A 15,075-nucleotide genomic window follows, 5' to 3' on the forward strand; every position below is an offset into this window, starting at 1 on the left:
CACCGCTCCCTGCCAAGCCTGGTCCCACAGCCAGCTCCCAGAGAGCTGCCTCCATGCAGGCCACGTTCCTGTAGGAAGCCCTTGACAAACAAATACAATACTTGCCAAAGAGCAGATCATTTTCCAGCAGCTCAAGAGAGAGTGAGCAGTGATGAGTTAATTACTGTTTGAGTGGAATTTTGTCAGGGAAGTAGGAGAGAAGGAAACCGATTCATCTGAGCTAATTTGCAGCCATGGGCCAAATGTGGTCTATGGGCTACGTACAGTTTACAGAGCTCTGGAGTGAGATGTCTTCATGCCTTGGAGACAGCACCAACATGAGCTTTGTACCTTAACCTTAGCCTGCCAAGTGCCATCCAGACAAACGACGCGTGCTGGGAGTTGGGCTCTTTTTAGAATGAGCATCCCTGCCCAGCTTTAAGCAGATCTCTTCGTTCATCTCCAGCTTTGCTCCTCAGACAACTGCAGCGGAGCAGCGTGTAGCCTGCTCTTGTCAGCCACTCGGACATGTAGAATTGTGAAAGTACAGTTAATTGATAAAAACACCGTAACTGAGAATATGCAGAAAGATGTCATAACCCTTTTGGAGGGAATCTGTGTGAAGTTTATTGGTGCAAGAAAGATCAATTTGCGAGAGACGGGAACTGAGTAAATTTGTCTTAAGGAGGATGGTGATGATGACTAAACAAACGAGCTACAAGCATGCACAATGGATGAAGGTGTCACTGGCTTTTCATTATTGCTGTTCTGTAACACCAGTTGGGATCAGGATCCCCTGAACTCAGCTCTGCAGGCTGTCCTTGCCCTGATGAGTTTACAAGCTGAGAAATCAGGTTCATGCTGACTATGTTTAAAAAATGTGGACCTAATAAATTACCAGGTTCAAATCATTTGCATTCCAGTGGGGTAAGGGAGCTCCCAACTTGCTGGATGCTGACACCAAATTCTTCCTTTCTGCAGTATCTGTAACGGGCATAAGCCCGGTCTGTTTATGCCATCTACAATATAATATTTGCATTTCTTGACTGGCAACAGAATTTTTTTTCACCATCATCAGGCCTTTTAACAACACTTCTGCTAGTTCTCCCTAATGGCTCCTAACTGCGCTAATAAGCATATTGTGTGCAATGTGGCATATCTGCCTTGGGATATTTTAGGGACATAGTAGACGAGGGGCAGTAGACCAGCCAGTGTGAGTGTAATGTTTCGTGTTGCTAGCAATTTGTTCATGTTAGAAGATATCTCATGTTAACCCAGCTTAAAAAAAAAAAAAAAAAGTTATCAACCACGTAAGCATCACTCATTTAGTTTAGCTTCAATATTTGATGAGATTATGAGAACTGAATCCAATCATTAGGACCATGGTTTCAAACTGTGGTGGGCAGCATTCGCTGAATACAAACATTCCTGACTTACCCTCCTGTGAGAGGATAGCCGAGCCCTGTGGAGCCTATTATAAAAGACAGTTTGATGGAATAGGCTGAAATAGCAAGATTTATAAATAAAGGAAGATCAAGAGAACTCTACATAAAACAGCCCATACCAGACTAACCTAATTACTCTCTATGGTGAGGTCAGTGAGCTGATAAAATCGACGTGTATGACATTTCTATCTGTTTAGACCTTGGAAAGCCACTGATAAAAATCTCCTATCAAAGGGTTGGACTCTTTGGCTGCTCAAGCTGCATAAGAAGGTCCCATGCGTTGAAACAGATGAGCAATGAGGGGGTAATTCTTGGGGCCACCAGATTCTTGCAGGGGTGTGTTGCTTGCAAAGACCCTCAGCGTGGTTTCCCAGCTCCCCAGTGACTCAGAGCAAGGCTGCATGCAGAGTAACAGTGGCTTTTATGACACTTACATCGGAAATGCTGTTAACTTCGAAGAATCTGCTAGACAATTCCTTCGAAAAGCACAAAATATGTCAGGGGAATGGGCTAGAAAATGGTTGATGGGAGGTAACGTGGGAAAATGCGAAATGAAGCACTTGAAAATCCCAAGATCACACAGCTGGCAGTGTTTAGAGAAGACACGGAGTGTTCTAGCACTCTCTGGGGCTTTGGGATCCTTGTTGGCAGGAACTAGAGCAGAGCAAGGAAAGAAGGAAACATATTTCTATAAATGTTCAGCCATGATGCTGTGAAGCCTGATCTCAGCCTGTGTGCGGCCTTTCGTACTCACTTTGGTGAAATAACTGAGCAATCCTGGACACAGACACAAACGGGGCGATTCGCCCTTGGTACGAGGGTATGTGCAAACACCCACGTGCCACTTCAGCCCGTGGCACCGGCTTTTCTCTCGCTGGTGGCTTATGCTGGCAGATTTTACCTTGCAGCTGGGGGCAGAGGATGGGAATGTGCACACAGCTCAGCTGACATGCAGGGATTTGTTCAGTCTCCATAACCTTTAATTTGGAGGAATAGCATGCATGCACGGCATTGCGCAGGAATGCCTGCCTCCTGAACAGCTCCACGCATACACAAGCCACAAACCTTGGTAGGATTTGGGAACAGATCAGTCTCCCTGATATATCAGCGTCTCTGTAGAGCTGCCAGCTGAGACTGGGACATAGTAGACCTCCATTTCATTTCCAGCAGGCTAAAAAATCCTCTCAGATGGAAATGACTTTCATACCAAAATTAACCTGGGCTGGTTTCAGACCAATATCTTAAAGCCGTACAGATTTTCTACTACCCTTTGAATCATCCAGTCCCCCAACAGGGAACTTTAATGCCAGTGCAGCATCTGCTGTAGAATATTTATATTCAGGGCTTCCTGTGTGAAGCTCTGGATGGATGTGATTACTGAATATGTTGGAAAAAGGACAGTTTACTGCCTGGCTTTTATTTCCTGCTATTTTGTATTTCTGTGCAAGGAGCTTATATGCCATGTTGTAAACGGCTGGTTTTCTTGTATGATGTCTCTTTTTTTTCTCATTCTCTTAATGGGCTTCTCGCTAAAACTGACGTTTCAGCAGCATTCCCATTATTAGTTATGATGCCAGTAAATGGAGGTCTCAGTAGTGGGTGAAATTTAAATTGGGTTTGAAGAGCATTCAAATAATTCAGTGCTTTACTTTCATTTGGTAGTTCAGTTTGCACAGTGTATGATTTAGTTATTCACATTTTAGTTACTGTGTTGATGTTGTTTAGCAAAGACCTTGTTTTGCCTGGGACCCGACTGCGGCTCTCAGCCAGTCTAATGTTGTTTACTGGAGCTAGCATGAAACTAATGTTTTGTTCTCTGGGTTCCTGTTTGATGTTATAAGCCGAGTCACACTAGCTAGTGCAGGAATCATTTCCATTTTGCTTTATACTGCTCACATGAAAAACGGCTAGCAGTGGAAAAGGACCTACTTCTGAGCATAAATGTTAGGTATGCTTTGCTGTGTTGGGAGTTTGTAGTAGTATAGTATCTTGGATGGGGCTTTACTTTTCATTCCAAAGAGCTATCCTAAACCGCAGTCATTGATTTGAAGCAGGATACAAGAGACTAAGCAATCCAAATCCGTGGTGTGAAAGAAGTCAGCAAAGTTTGCACCTTTCCCTTGGACATCTTCAATCATCCTATGAAAAATCCTCACTAGGAAGAATTTTTCATAACTGAGGCTTATATGAGTCTTGGTAAATATCTCCTAGTAAAGAATAAGCTTAGCAGTAAATATTAGTCAGCATTGTCTAGAGGCACCAGAATTCTTAGTTTGTATTTCTGGATGTTGACAATAACTCTGTGCATTTATTTCATCAGCTGTAAAATGAAGACATACATTATCATTATCCCAGGCCAACCTGGGAGAAGTTCCACTCGGATGCTGGCTTTGTCAGACCGAGTCGGCTCCCATCGGTTCCACATCTGCCTCAGACGTGTGCCAGGGGTTTCATCCAAGACCCTGCATAGCTAAGCCAGCCGACACAGTCATGATGTCAACTAGAAGCTGCAGTAGGCTCCGCTCCTCTGACTGGTGACCTGAGTGCATGACTAGGGTAGCATCTCCTCGTAAGGAGATGCCGTCACAGCACGATGTAATGTCATCACATCACTTGGTGCTGTCATGGCATGATGACGTTGATTCATGATGTCGTGGAGCAATGCCTGTTTATCGAGGTGGAGCAGTATCTCAGGAGAATGTCCGATTACCTCCACACGTATATTGCATCCTCCTGTCAGGTTTGAGATTCACCTGAATATGGACATTAGATTGTACCCTGTGATGCACATATGGGAAGCACAGAATGAAAATAATTGAGCCCGAATGATCTGGTCGCTCACCTTGGCATTCAGTCCCATGTATCCACTTCTCTTATCTGAACAGAAGCTTGAAATGGAAAAATTAAATACCGTGAGCCTGATTACTCTTTCTTTCATGTGCACGTAAATCAGAATAATTAATTCCAGTGAATTCAGCAATAGGTAAAGTATCTGTCTGCGAGAGCAGAATCGCACTCCTGAAATACTGAAAAGACAGGTTTTAACCTTTACATTAACACAAAGGATATCCCAAGCTATTAATAGGATGCATTTCATTTTTGCCCAATAGCCTAATTAAGAGCTAACTCATACTTGAGGAGAAAAGGAAGCAATTTGATTTACAGTATCTTATGTGATTAAATCACCAGGGAAGAGAAAGAAGGATTTGAGATGGAAGGGGGGGAGTTTTAAAACGTATCATTTGTGAAGAATGGAATCTCTTTCTTCTTACAACCCTTTTGCCCCTATGTTCACAGCTTAAAGAGGATTCACTGACTTTTATTTATTTGCCTAAACTACTGATTTTTCATCTTGCAGGGTGGCTTCAAAATCCAATGTGAACTTTTTAAGGCACCTAATGATCCATTCTATTATCCCCCAGGACAACGCTAGTTCCAGTGATTTCATGGGGAACTGATTCGGAAAATACCCTTTTTCTCCCTCGCGGTCTCCTAGGCCCTTGAATCATGTTGATATCTGGATACCTCTTTTCTTTGCAACAGTATGGTGGTAGCCAGAGTCAGCAAACAGACCTGGAGCGAGGGTTGATTGGGGAAACAGATCCACACTGTATGTAGCCCAAACAATGTACCTACGGAACAGCTCAATTTCTATGCCAAAGATGAGACCTTATTGTCAGGTAGTTTTAAAAGCAGTACGGATGCACAGGATTCCTTGCCCTTCTAGCTAAGCATATAATACTGCTATTTTTTTAAAAAAGTCCTCCTTATTGATTTTCATTTTGCGATAAACATACTTAGAAACTTAGATAGACTTGTGAAACTGTAAGCCAATACCAACAGAAAGTATCGTGGAGCTTATAAAATAGAGTGTTCACAGCTATGTTGTTGAACTAATAAAGAGGCAATTCAGAATGTAATAAAGCATCGCAAACTTTGGCCGGCAACTTCGGTCAGAAGTTTTGCATGCATGAATCTTCGTGAGCGAATCGTGCCACGCAACGACAGTAATGTTTTTCATCTGTGCATCTCGGTGCTTTAGAGGTGTCTAAATATTTTACTGACTGGAAAATTGTGGCAGTACGTAACCAAGGGATTTGCCTAAGGAAACACAGATAATTTCTGATATAATTAGGGCTAGAAAGAAGGTCTCCTGACACTCTTAGCTTAACCATTAGATCTATTATCTCTCATAGCCTAGTGTAGAGAAAATATCACGGCAGAACTGCTACACCCTTTCTTCCTAAAATAATGCTGCCAGAGTCTAATCCCATTCTGCGCCTTTCTGGAGTACCTCTTCCAGTTCCGTCTCTGCAGGGTCGAGGACAGGATGGGAATGGAGATCTGTACTCTTTTTCACATCCTGCTTTTCTCCCCTCTCTTGCACTACAAGCCGAAGGCAGCTCAGGCCGGTTTGAAGGCAAAAATATGTCAATCACACTGAAAACCCCACTCCGCTTTCCCGAACCCCAGGTAGGACAGGATATTGCTGCCCCGTTGCAGGAATGATTTGGCACATGGAACAGGGAGAGGGTCTGGATTCTGCAAAAAAGATTGCCACCAGAACAGAAAACCCCACAGCCTTCACTAAACTATGAATCTGGCGAACTTCAAGGACTGTGTAGAACAAGTGGTTACCTCTGCTGGGAAGTGGCAGGAGACATTTTGGCAAGGTGGGAGATATCAAGAAAGAAAATAATTAGCTATCTAAAGGAAAGTAGTGAATATATTCTCACCTGAATGCTTATTTGTTCCAAATTTTTTCACGGCCGTGACCTTTACTTTCATTGCTAGCACCATTACTTAATTTTGCCTGTGTCCAGCATGCAGGCACACTCGTCGATTTGATGCACAGACGGCGTTACGGCGTGGTTGTGCGTGGTGCAAGCGCTGTAGAGGGAAGGTGTGGTTGGCCTGTGCTCCTTCTTCGGTGCCTATCACTTCTGGAGTGCTTCGCCTGCAGCAATAGGGTGATACCCAGTGAAAGGTGGAATGTGTTTAGGGGGCAAGACAAGTGGCTGGGATGGTTAAACACCGAATGCATTCACTGTTGCGGTCGATAACCTGTATTTGGCTTTATTATTTCATGTCCCCTTTATGCCCCCCTTAGACCTGCAGACACAGAAGGGCCTGACCCAATGCTGTTCTCGCTGGTCTTTTTGCTGCACTTGACGTTTTAGCCCTGCCAAGCACTTGCTGCATTAAGCCTGCGGGCTCGCATGAATCATGAGCTACCTTGGCCATCATTCAGGGAACTGTGGCAGATGTCTGTCTTCTGGAAAAATGCCACAGCCACCCACAGCTCATAGTAGAATTAACCTTGGGAGATGCATGCAATTGCACTGGAGACATATGTCCAGCTGTACTAATGTCCAGTGTCTCCTTGGGAGGACGCACCTTCCGGGAAGCAGCTCTTTGTGGGCTCCTTGTTTAGTCTACATTATAAAGGGTGCTTCAGAGGTGATCTGACCAGTTTTCAGTGTTCACCGTGGAATATTAACATGCAACGTCACGACAATATGCTGTTGCTGCCCAGTGAGCTGCACACACTGTGATTCACCATCCTTTAGCTTGGAAGTGGAGTGCTCCTTGAACATCCCCTTCTCTTTTTGATTTTTCAATGTTTGCTGTAGCTGCCTGCTTTTGCTGTAACGCTAACTGGGATGAACAGGCCAGAGATATTTTTCTGTCGCTCTGGAATAGCCTGATCGGTAGCACTGAGAAGATCAAAATGACACAAGAAGACAGAGATTCTTGCTTTAAAGGAGTATATTTCAGATGTAGGAACAGAGAGAAGTGGCGAGATGTAACATTGGGGAGGAGAGAGAAAAAAGGAGAGAAAATTTGGCTTGGTAGAGCCAGGGAAACGGAGGGAAAGATCCAGGGGATTTGAGGGAAAACAGCACTGTCACCTCATCTTAAGACTAAAGAGCTCTATAGGGCAGGTAAGAAAAGGGAAGGAAAGATAAGTAATGGGGGGGAGGATGCAGAGGGATGGGATACAGATACAGAGAAAAAAAGAGGAAGAAAAAAGTCTCTTAAAATAGCAAAGAATTCTCAAAGTTTAGGTTATGTCATAAAATCAGGAGGATTGTACAGTTTTCATTTCTCTGGAATAAGTAGCACAATCGATTTGGATCCTTCAAATACCAGGCGTTTAGGGGCCACCTCTGCGTGGCCAGAAAAGAAAGCAATGGTCATATCGGAGTACGTCAACGGTACTAAAATATGCATGGTGAGAAAGCTAGCAAACTGGCTCGTATATAAGGAACAGCTGTGCAGAAACTGTCTTCATACCACTGGGCAGAACCACCAAGACCTCTGTTTGGGAATGCAAAGAGTCTGCTTTGTAAACCCAGAAACAGAGGCATGTTCTGATTTAGGGCTACTGCAGTTCTGCCTTGATGCTTACCACTTCCACCTCGAGGGGAAAAAAACAAGTGCCAGAATGATTTAAAGACAGAATATCAACCCACACTGCTGCAGGCCTGCTTTCCACATTTTCTTGCTTTTATAGTTTTAGCTCTTGTTCCAAGAGAAGGACTTCTGTGTGCGTGTGTGTCTGTGCGCGTGTTTCCTTCCAAAATTCACACGCAAAATCAATGACTGAAATTCTTAAGAAAGATGTTGGTAGAGATTTTCAGAAGCTCATGAAGCATAATATCCCTTTTACCTTCCCCCCACCCCCCCCACCAGAAAGGCAGCACCTTGTAGGGAAAATTTGCTTCTGTAACTTGATTTTTTGTCTCACTTTTCTATCATTTGCATTGCAACCAAATGCAGAAGGGTGAAGAAAATCCAGAATATGAAGCACACCTATTCAGAAGCACAAGACCTTTGTTCAGCCCCTTCCTGTGCTACCAGTGTCTTGTCTGATGTTAGGAAAATTGCTTCATGTGCCCCATATCTCAGTTTCCCAACTGTAACGTGGGAATTACATTTCGTGTTGTCTCGGAAGTGGTGGGAAGATAAATGTGCTAAAGACCGTGAGATGCTCAACCGCTGTGATGTGGAGATGAACGTTAGGCAAATATGCAAACAGAAGGCCTAACAGATCCCTTTACGTGGATTTCATCCAGACCTTGTCTGACAAACAAGCATCGCATTTGCAACCCCAAGGGAGGACACGCGAGTCCCGATTGCTGGGTGGGTCTTTGACCCGATGTGGAAGTTGAAGATGAAGGCCGTAGCATGACAGTAACAGAATTTTGCTTTATAGGCAAAGAAGCAGAAAGCAGTGCCAATGTCTTTATTTGAAAAAAACTGCCTGAGACATTTCTAAAACAGATTTTCTGTAAAATCTGTTGCATTCACAACTACAGAATGTTATGATCTAGCACAAAAGTTTTTATAGCTACTCAAATGTAATAGAGGAATCCCAGGCTCGGGCCTATAAAACCTTTTATAGGAGAGCCCTCCTTTACAGATTCCCCGTGTGCAATTCCTTCAAATCAGCAGCTGTTTCTGTATCAATTCTGCATTTAAACATCATGCAGGAATGTTGGCAATGCTGGTATGGATGCGGTAGTGCCTATTTGATTAATGGATTATTATTTTTTTGCCTTATAATTGAAACCTAATTAAAATATTGTTTGGGGGAAAAATTTTGAAGCACATGGATGAAGTTTAAATAATTACCACTCACAGGTTTAGTTCCAGAGCAAAGTGCTTCTTTTTTTCTTTTTTTTTTTTTTTTTTTATAATGTGCTTCTTTATTCTGTCTCCCAGCTATGTTGCAGCGTGCTCTTTGCTGTTTTACAAACTGTAACGTACGATGATGGTCATTACTATTCATAGATTCATAGAATTTAAGATTGGAAAAGACGAATAGATGATCTAATCTGACCTCCTGCTTAGTGAAGACCAGACATTTCATCCATTTACCCCCCGGACTGAGCCCAGTAACTTGTGTTTGACAAAATTGGATCTTCCGGAGAGACATCTACTCTTGATGTGAGGAATTCAAAAGGCAAATAATTCCTGGATAGTCCTTCCAGTATTTAATCATCCTTAGAGTTAGAAAGCCCTCAATTCTGCACCTTGCTTCTAATTTGAATTTTCTGGCTTTAAATTCCAGCCATTGGTTCTTGTAATATGTCTTTTTCCACTAGATTAAGAAGCCCCTTAAAAACGCCTGTGTTCTCATGATAAAGGTACTTATATGATCTAATCAAACCACCTTTAGGCCGCCTTCTGCATTTAATAATAAGAAAAATCTATTTATTTTGTAGAAGCACTCACAGGCCCCAAGCACAGGGCAAGGCCCTGAGGAACTGTCAGTTTTTAGGGCTCAGTTTTTAGGGAATTGGAGTTCACTCCTCCTCTGTCACAGATTTCTGGCGTGTCCTTGGGCATGTCACTCAGCTCCTCTGTTTCTTGGCTGCTCACCTACAGGATGGGAATACCATGAGTATATATACCACCAGTATATATTCCTCCACAGCGTATATATATTAACAGCTGTAAAGTGCTGGGGGAACAATATTAGTCGCTGTGTTGAGCACAGTAGAAGCACTTAACAAGACGGCAATCCTAAATCATTGTCCAACTAAATGAAGAAAATACCATCTCCATGTCAGATATGGGTCAAGGTTGAGTATCTCCTGTACTGAACTCTGAAACAAGTGCTGATTACTGTTGTGAAGTAACTGTCTTTTAAATTAAAGCAATAGTGAGGCATGACTACATTAGGTAACTGAGTGCAATGCTCTGTGACTTGATATGATGCTGACCTCAGCTGTTTCACCCTCACATCGTGCAGAAATATCGTTTGGATCCCAAAGATAAATGATTCAATGGCAGATGGCTTGGACTCGAGCTAAACTGACTGACTGAATGCTCTTTTTTTTTTTTTTTGCCACACCAGATCTGTACTTTAGGCACAGGTACAGATAAAAGCTGGAGGACAATACTGTCTTCGTCTTCGGCTGTCCCAGCTGCCTCCAAAGCGATTGTGGGACTATACCCAATTTTACATACTGGCCCATCAGCCCTTTGGCAACGAGGATAGCTCTTTATAGAGCTGTAAATGTTTACAGTCATGGACAGGGCTTTACATCTCTGTACTGAAGAAAAAAAAAAATTAAAAAATTGTTAAGTCAACAGGCAAATCCCAATTACACTTCCAGAGCAGGTTTCCAATCATGTCCAAGGCCTTTGTAAATGTGAGTATCACCCAGAAAGATCTTGAGACTTGCCAATTTGAGGTGGAGCATACGTACTTCATGGACTGTCTAGAAAACATCCGTAGTACAAAATGATAGTGTCGGAGGAATCCATTCCAGTTGGGGACTCAGACCAGTGCTTTGCCTTGGCATGACATCAGGTTGGGCAAAGACCCGCACACGTCTCTAAACGTACAGTCTACGGGCTCTGTAACGCAAGGGCGGCACAGGCCTTGAAATACGCAGGCAAGCGCCCCTCGGAGACAGATGGCGAAGGACTTTGGAATAGCTTTTATCTCGTCCCTGCGCTGTTTCTCTTTCCCGTCCGTGGTGGTATCCTCAGGACACCTCTTTGATCTTGCAGGTTCTTACTCGCTCCAGCTCAGAAGCCCTGCAAACATCCATGATGGTGTTTCCTTTCTCCTTGGGCTCTGAGACGCAACGTGGCTTTCCATGACTTGTGGCAAGTGCAACAGTTACTTATTATGATTTTATCAACGTTAACTGCATTCTTTTCTCCTCTTTCTGAAACACTAACATCTGGCACCAAGCAACCCTATACGTCATCAGCTGAGGAGCTCGGGTTTAAGAACCCTGAATGAGAATAAACCTCTGAAGTCAGGATGTGTATTAGCTATTATCATTTGCTCAGTCTTAATTACCTCTTTCCCTTATTTGTCTCCCTTTAATGGTATGTCAACAACATTTTCTAACCTCTCCCTCGGCAACTGATTTGTCAAGAGCGTAGGTACACATTTGCTCCAGTTACGGGCGCGTGTTTAACTGTGGGGGGCAAAACTGCTCTAGCAATTACGCAAGTGTGGATCTGGACAAATTCCATGACGATGCTTCACGTTTAAACTGATATATTCATTCTGCTGAGCTACCTTTCACGTACCAAGCCAGGTGCTTGTGCCAACCTGCCTAAAGTTTGACGCCTGTGTCCCGGGACTGACTCAGCTCCATGGGGGGATGCTGTGCGGAGCCGTGCTCCCCCCCAGACATGCTGGAATCTCCCCTGCAGCTGCCCATCAGAAATACCTAACGGCGGCGTTTCACTGTAAATTGCTAAGGTGGGGGGGAAGGAGCAGCCTCGCTGTCTCATGGCTCTCAGTTGCTCGGTCTACACGAAGGGGATGTCCTTTGCGAGGACAGTGCGGATGGCTCTCCCATCTCGCTTCAGGGCAAGGCTCAACTTGGTTTACCTGAAGGAGTAAGGAAAGAAACCTGTCCATGCAGCAGTTATTGACTGCACAGGCTCACATTTTTCCTGTGAAACCATCAGTCAGGGGAGAGTTAAACTCACACCTTCTCTAGAATTCACCTGCATTTGCAAATAAATCAGCCATGAGAACAACTTAGACAGCCTCCTCCTACGTGGCTTCTCCACTAAAAGACGTGGGAGAACGGCAGTGGTGCTGCCTGTTTTGCTGCAACCCTGTCGGTATTTCAGGTACCGTGCTGAATTTCACGGGGTCCTGTATAGATTACGGTGCTCTCACTGCAACCTTAGGCTGATTCACGCGTGCTCTGAGCACCTACGCTGACGTGCTACACGCTGCTCTGGAGGCTATGGCTTGAAGCCCGTGTTCAAGCCCGCGTTTGCGTGCCTTGGTGGTGCTCGGTGCTGCAGGTTAGACAGCGTTTCGCAGAGGGCACGGCGTAGCAGTGCCTGCTGCAGAAGATGCGAAGGATAATATGTGTAGCAACGCTGTCTTTCCTGTCATTCTCAACACCGGGTAGAAGACGACTCCGCTGATTTACTTCCCTCCCTTTTAGGGCAGTTGATTTTGAAAATTGTTAGCATATGGTCTTTGCAATACATAGTTTTATGCAGGTCCTGAATGTTTCTCTCTCCTATGCACAGCTTGGAAAATAAACTTACAGCATTTTTAAGCATGGTAGTAAAAGGAGCCCCCTGATAAATTCATATACATTTGTGCCCTGAGAAACAGGCTTTGGTTGTGAGGTGACAGGGTTAATCTAGCAGCCTGCAGCTGTGAATCAACACTTTTTTCCTGCCATGTATCTTGGCTAATTCCATTTTTTTACCCCTTTACATTTAAGACTGTTTGCAAGCGGCTTACTACTAACCGTATAGACTGCAGAGATCACAGCAACAAGTATAACATAGTCAAAAGCATTCGAAATAACAAAGAAAAAAACCAGCCACGACAAAACTAAAACAAAATGTCCATCTCAGCAGTGCAGGACTGTTCTTTAAAACCACGGATGTGTCAGGCACGGCTTTACTGTTAACAAACCCAAACAGCAACATTTGAAAGTAATTACTTGACATCTAGAGGTCCGCTCCTACTGTAAGACTACTACAAGGTCAAATATTGCTCTGAAGGATACTGCTATCTGGATTAAAAGAAAACAATTGTAAGGATTTTGGAGAGCCACGTCTCAAAGAAATAAATCGCCCACGCCGTTCTGAACGTGTCGAGTTACCGTGCCTGCGATGGAGCGTCGCTCCGTACACGTGCACAGTTCAGGCACGCCAGGCTGGAGCATCCAGCGCTGGGGCTGCTGCGTACACGCGATGCATTCGCAATTGTAGAGCAGCCAGCTGCTGGATGCCGGGCGTTTGGAAAAGCAGTTGGTAGCTGTGGCAATACACAGTTGCGTCCCTGAGCGTTTCTTACAGGACAGAGGATCAGCTTGCATAATGCGGAAAAATCCCGTATTATAAAGGATATCTGGCAATTGCAATGTTGCCTCATAGACCCTGGGTATCCTGTTAGAACAGGAGCCTGAAATCTGGACCCCGTGGGCCCGTATCTTGAGTTAAATTTTAGCTGTTAGACAGATGCTAACCCAGGTCCTCTGGGAAAGAAAGTATGGATGAAACGGACAACAGAATTTGTCTTTGAAGAGTTTGGAAAGCCACATTCCACACAATGAAGAGTGTTTACTATATCTGCTGCCAACTCTGCCAGCAGTGGACGACCTGTTTATCATATTGTCGCTCTGTTTCCCGTGTATACACTACAGATTATCCACTTACCACTGCTGAAACACACTTGGAGGTTGTAAATTGGAAACTTCCGTATCACAGGTCAGTAACTGTGATTTCAACTGTAATAGCCCACGCAAACCTGGCTTAAACTATGTGTAGTAGGTGCAGCTGAAACATAGGATGCAAACCCAGACCATATCCTGAAGGGTGTGCAAAGAATAGTCATAGTCTGCGCACGGTACAGGAGCTAGAGAGGCAATATTGAAGTATTTCTTAGTATTTTATTGAAGTATTAAGTTACTGCGCATATCCATCTCTGTGTTGCACACATCAGGTCAGTGTCTGATGTTTTTGCAAGTCTAATTTTCTGGATTCAAGTGTGGGTTTTACTACCGAATTCCAACATGAGTTGGGAAAACGATAGTGTTTCTCTACCTCATTAAAAAAAGAATTGTCTCTGTGAACCAGCTCAAGCTGGAGTCAGCGCATCAAATCCTCGTTGTTTCCACTTACAAATCAGTGCTCCTCGCTGCACGAAATTCGTGGTGTGTCTGCATGTGACCACCTGAATTTAGGCAGCGCTCTCGACGCTCCCGGCGTACCGGGAATCTGAGTCTGGGTCTGTGTCACTCCAAAATGTTTCTTTCTCTCATCAGAAACAAAGGATGGAGGCAATTCCATCCATCAGCAGAAGAAAACCCCTCCTGCAAACCAGGGCACGGAACGCTTCAGAGAAACAACCTCTCCCCATCAAGATGCTACCCTCTCCCGTGCTGGAAGGCTTTTAAACCTCTGTGCTGGGATCCAAACCGCCCCGTCCCGCTGCTGTGCCTTGCTGTTCTAGTGGGCAGGACCAAGGAGCCTTTGCCTCTTTAAAGCGCTGACGTTTGTGAGGCTCTTCCTCAAGGTCTGGCCAATACCGGCGCTCGTGCCAATATTACACCTTTTCTGAAGTTAAAGAGGGCCAAGTGGTGCTGCCTACGAATTGCCTGGCCCGTGACTGTCCAGGTTTAGGCTATCTGGGGAGGGAATCGCAGAGCACGTGGACGGCGATCCTGCCTCTGCCTCTGCCAGCTGTCCCTGTGAGTCGCCAGCGGTGAGTTTCAGTGAAGCCGAGCAGCTCGAGTTTGGATTTAGAGAAGATGAAATTACACTGCAGCTCCCCAGAAGACAGCGTTGCAAAATCCAGGCCTTCAAAAGTCTGGCTCAGAAACCCTGGTGGTTTGGGGCTGCGTTTATTAATTCTGTTATTTTGAATTTTTAGCCTGCCCTCTTGTCGCGCTCACGAACGCTCCCCAAAGTCAGAGTGTGTTTAAAAAAAATAAATAAAATCATAGCTGCTGTTATTATTATTATTATTATTTAACGTAACGGGAGATTCCCATACGCCGATCCGTCTCCGGGAGGCGGCCCCGAAGAAAACCGCGGTACCCGGCAAGAATGGCAGTGACAGATCCACGGGGGGTAGCACCCGCGTGGAAGAGGGGAAGGAGCCCACGAGGTCCCTCGTTGGTCGGGGCGGGGG

The sequence above is a fragment of the Balearica regulorum genome, chromosome 10 (genome assembly GCF_011004875.1).
Source record: "Balearica regulorum gibbericeps isolate bBalReg1 chromosome 10, bBalReg1.pri, whole genome shotgun sequence".
Classification (NCBI taxonomy): domain Eukaryota; kingdom Metazoa; phylum Chordata; class Aves; order Gruiformes; family Gruidae; genus Balearica; species Balearica regulorum.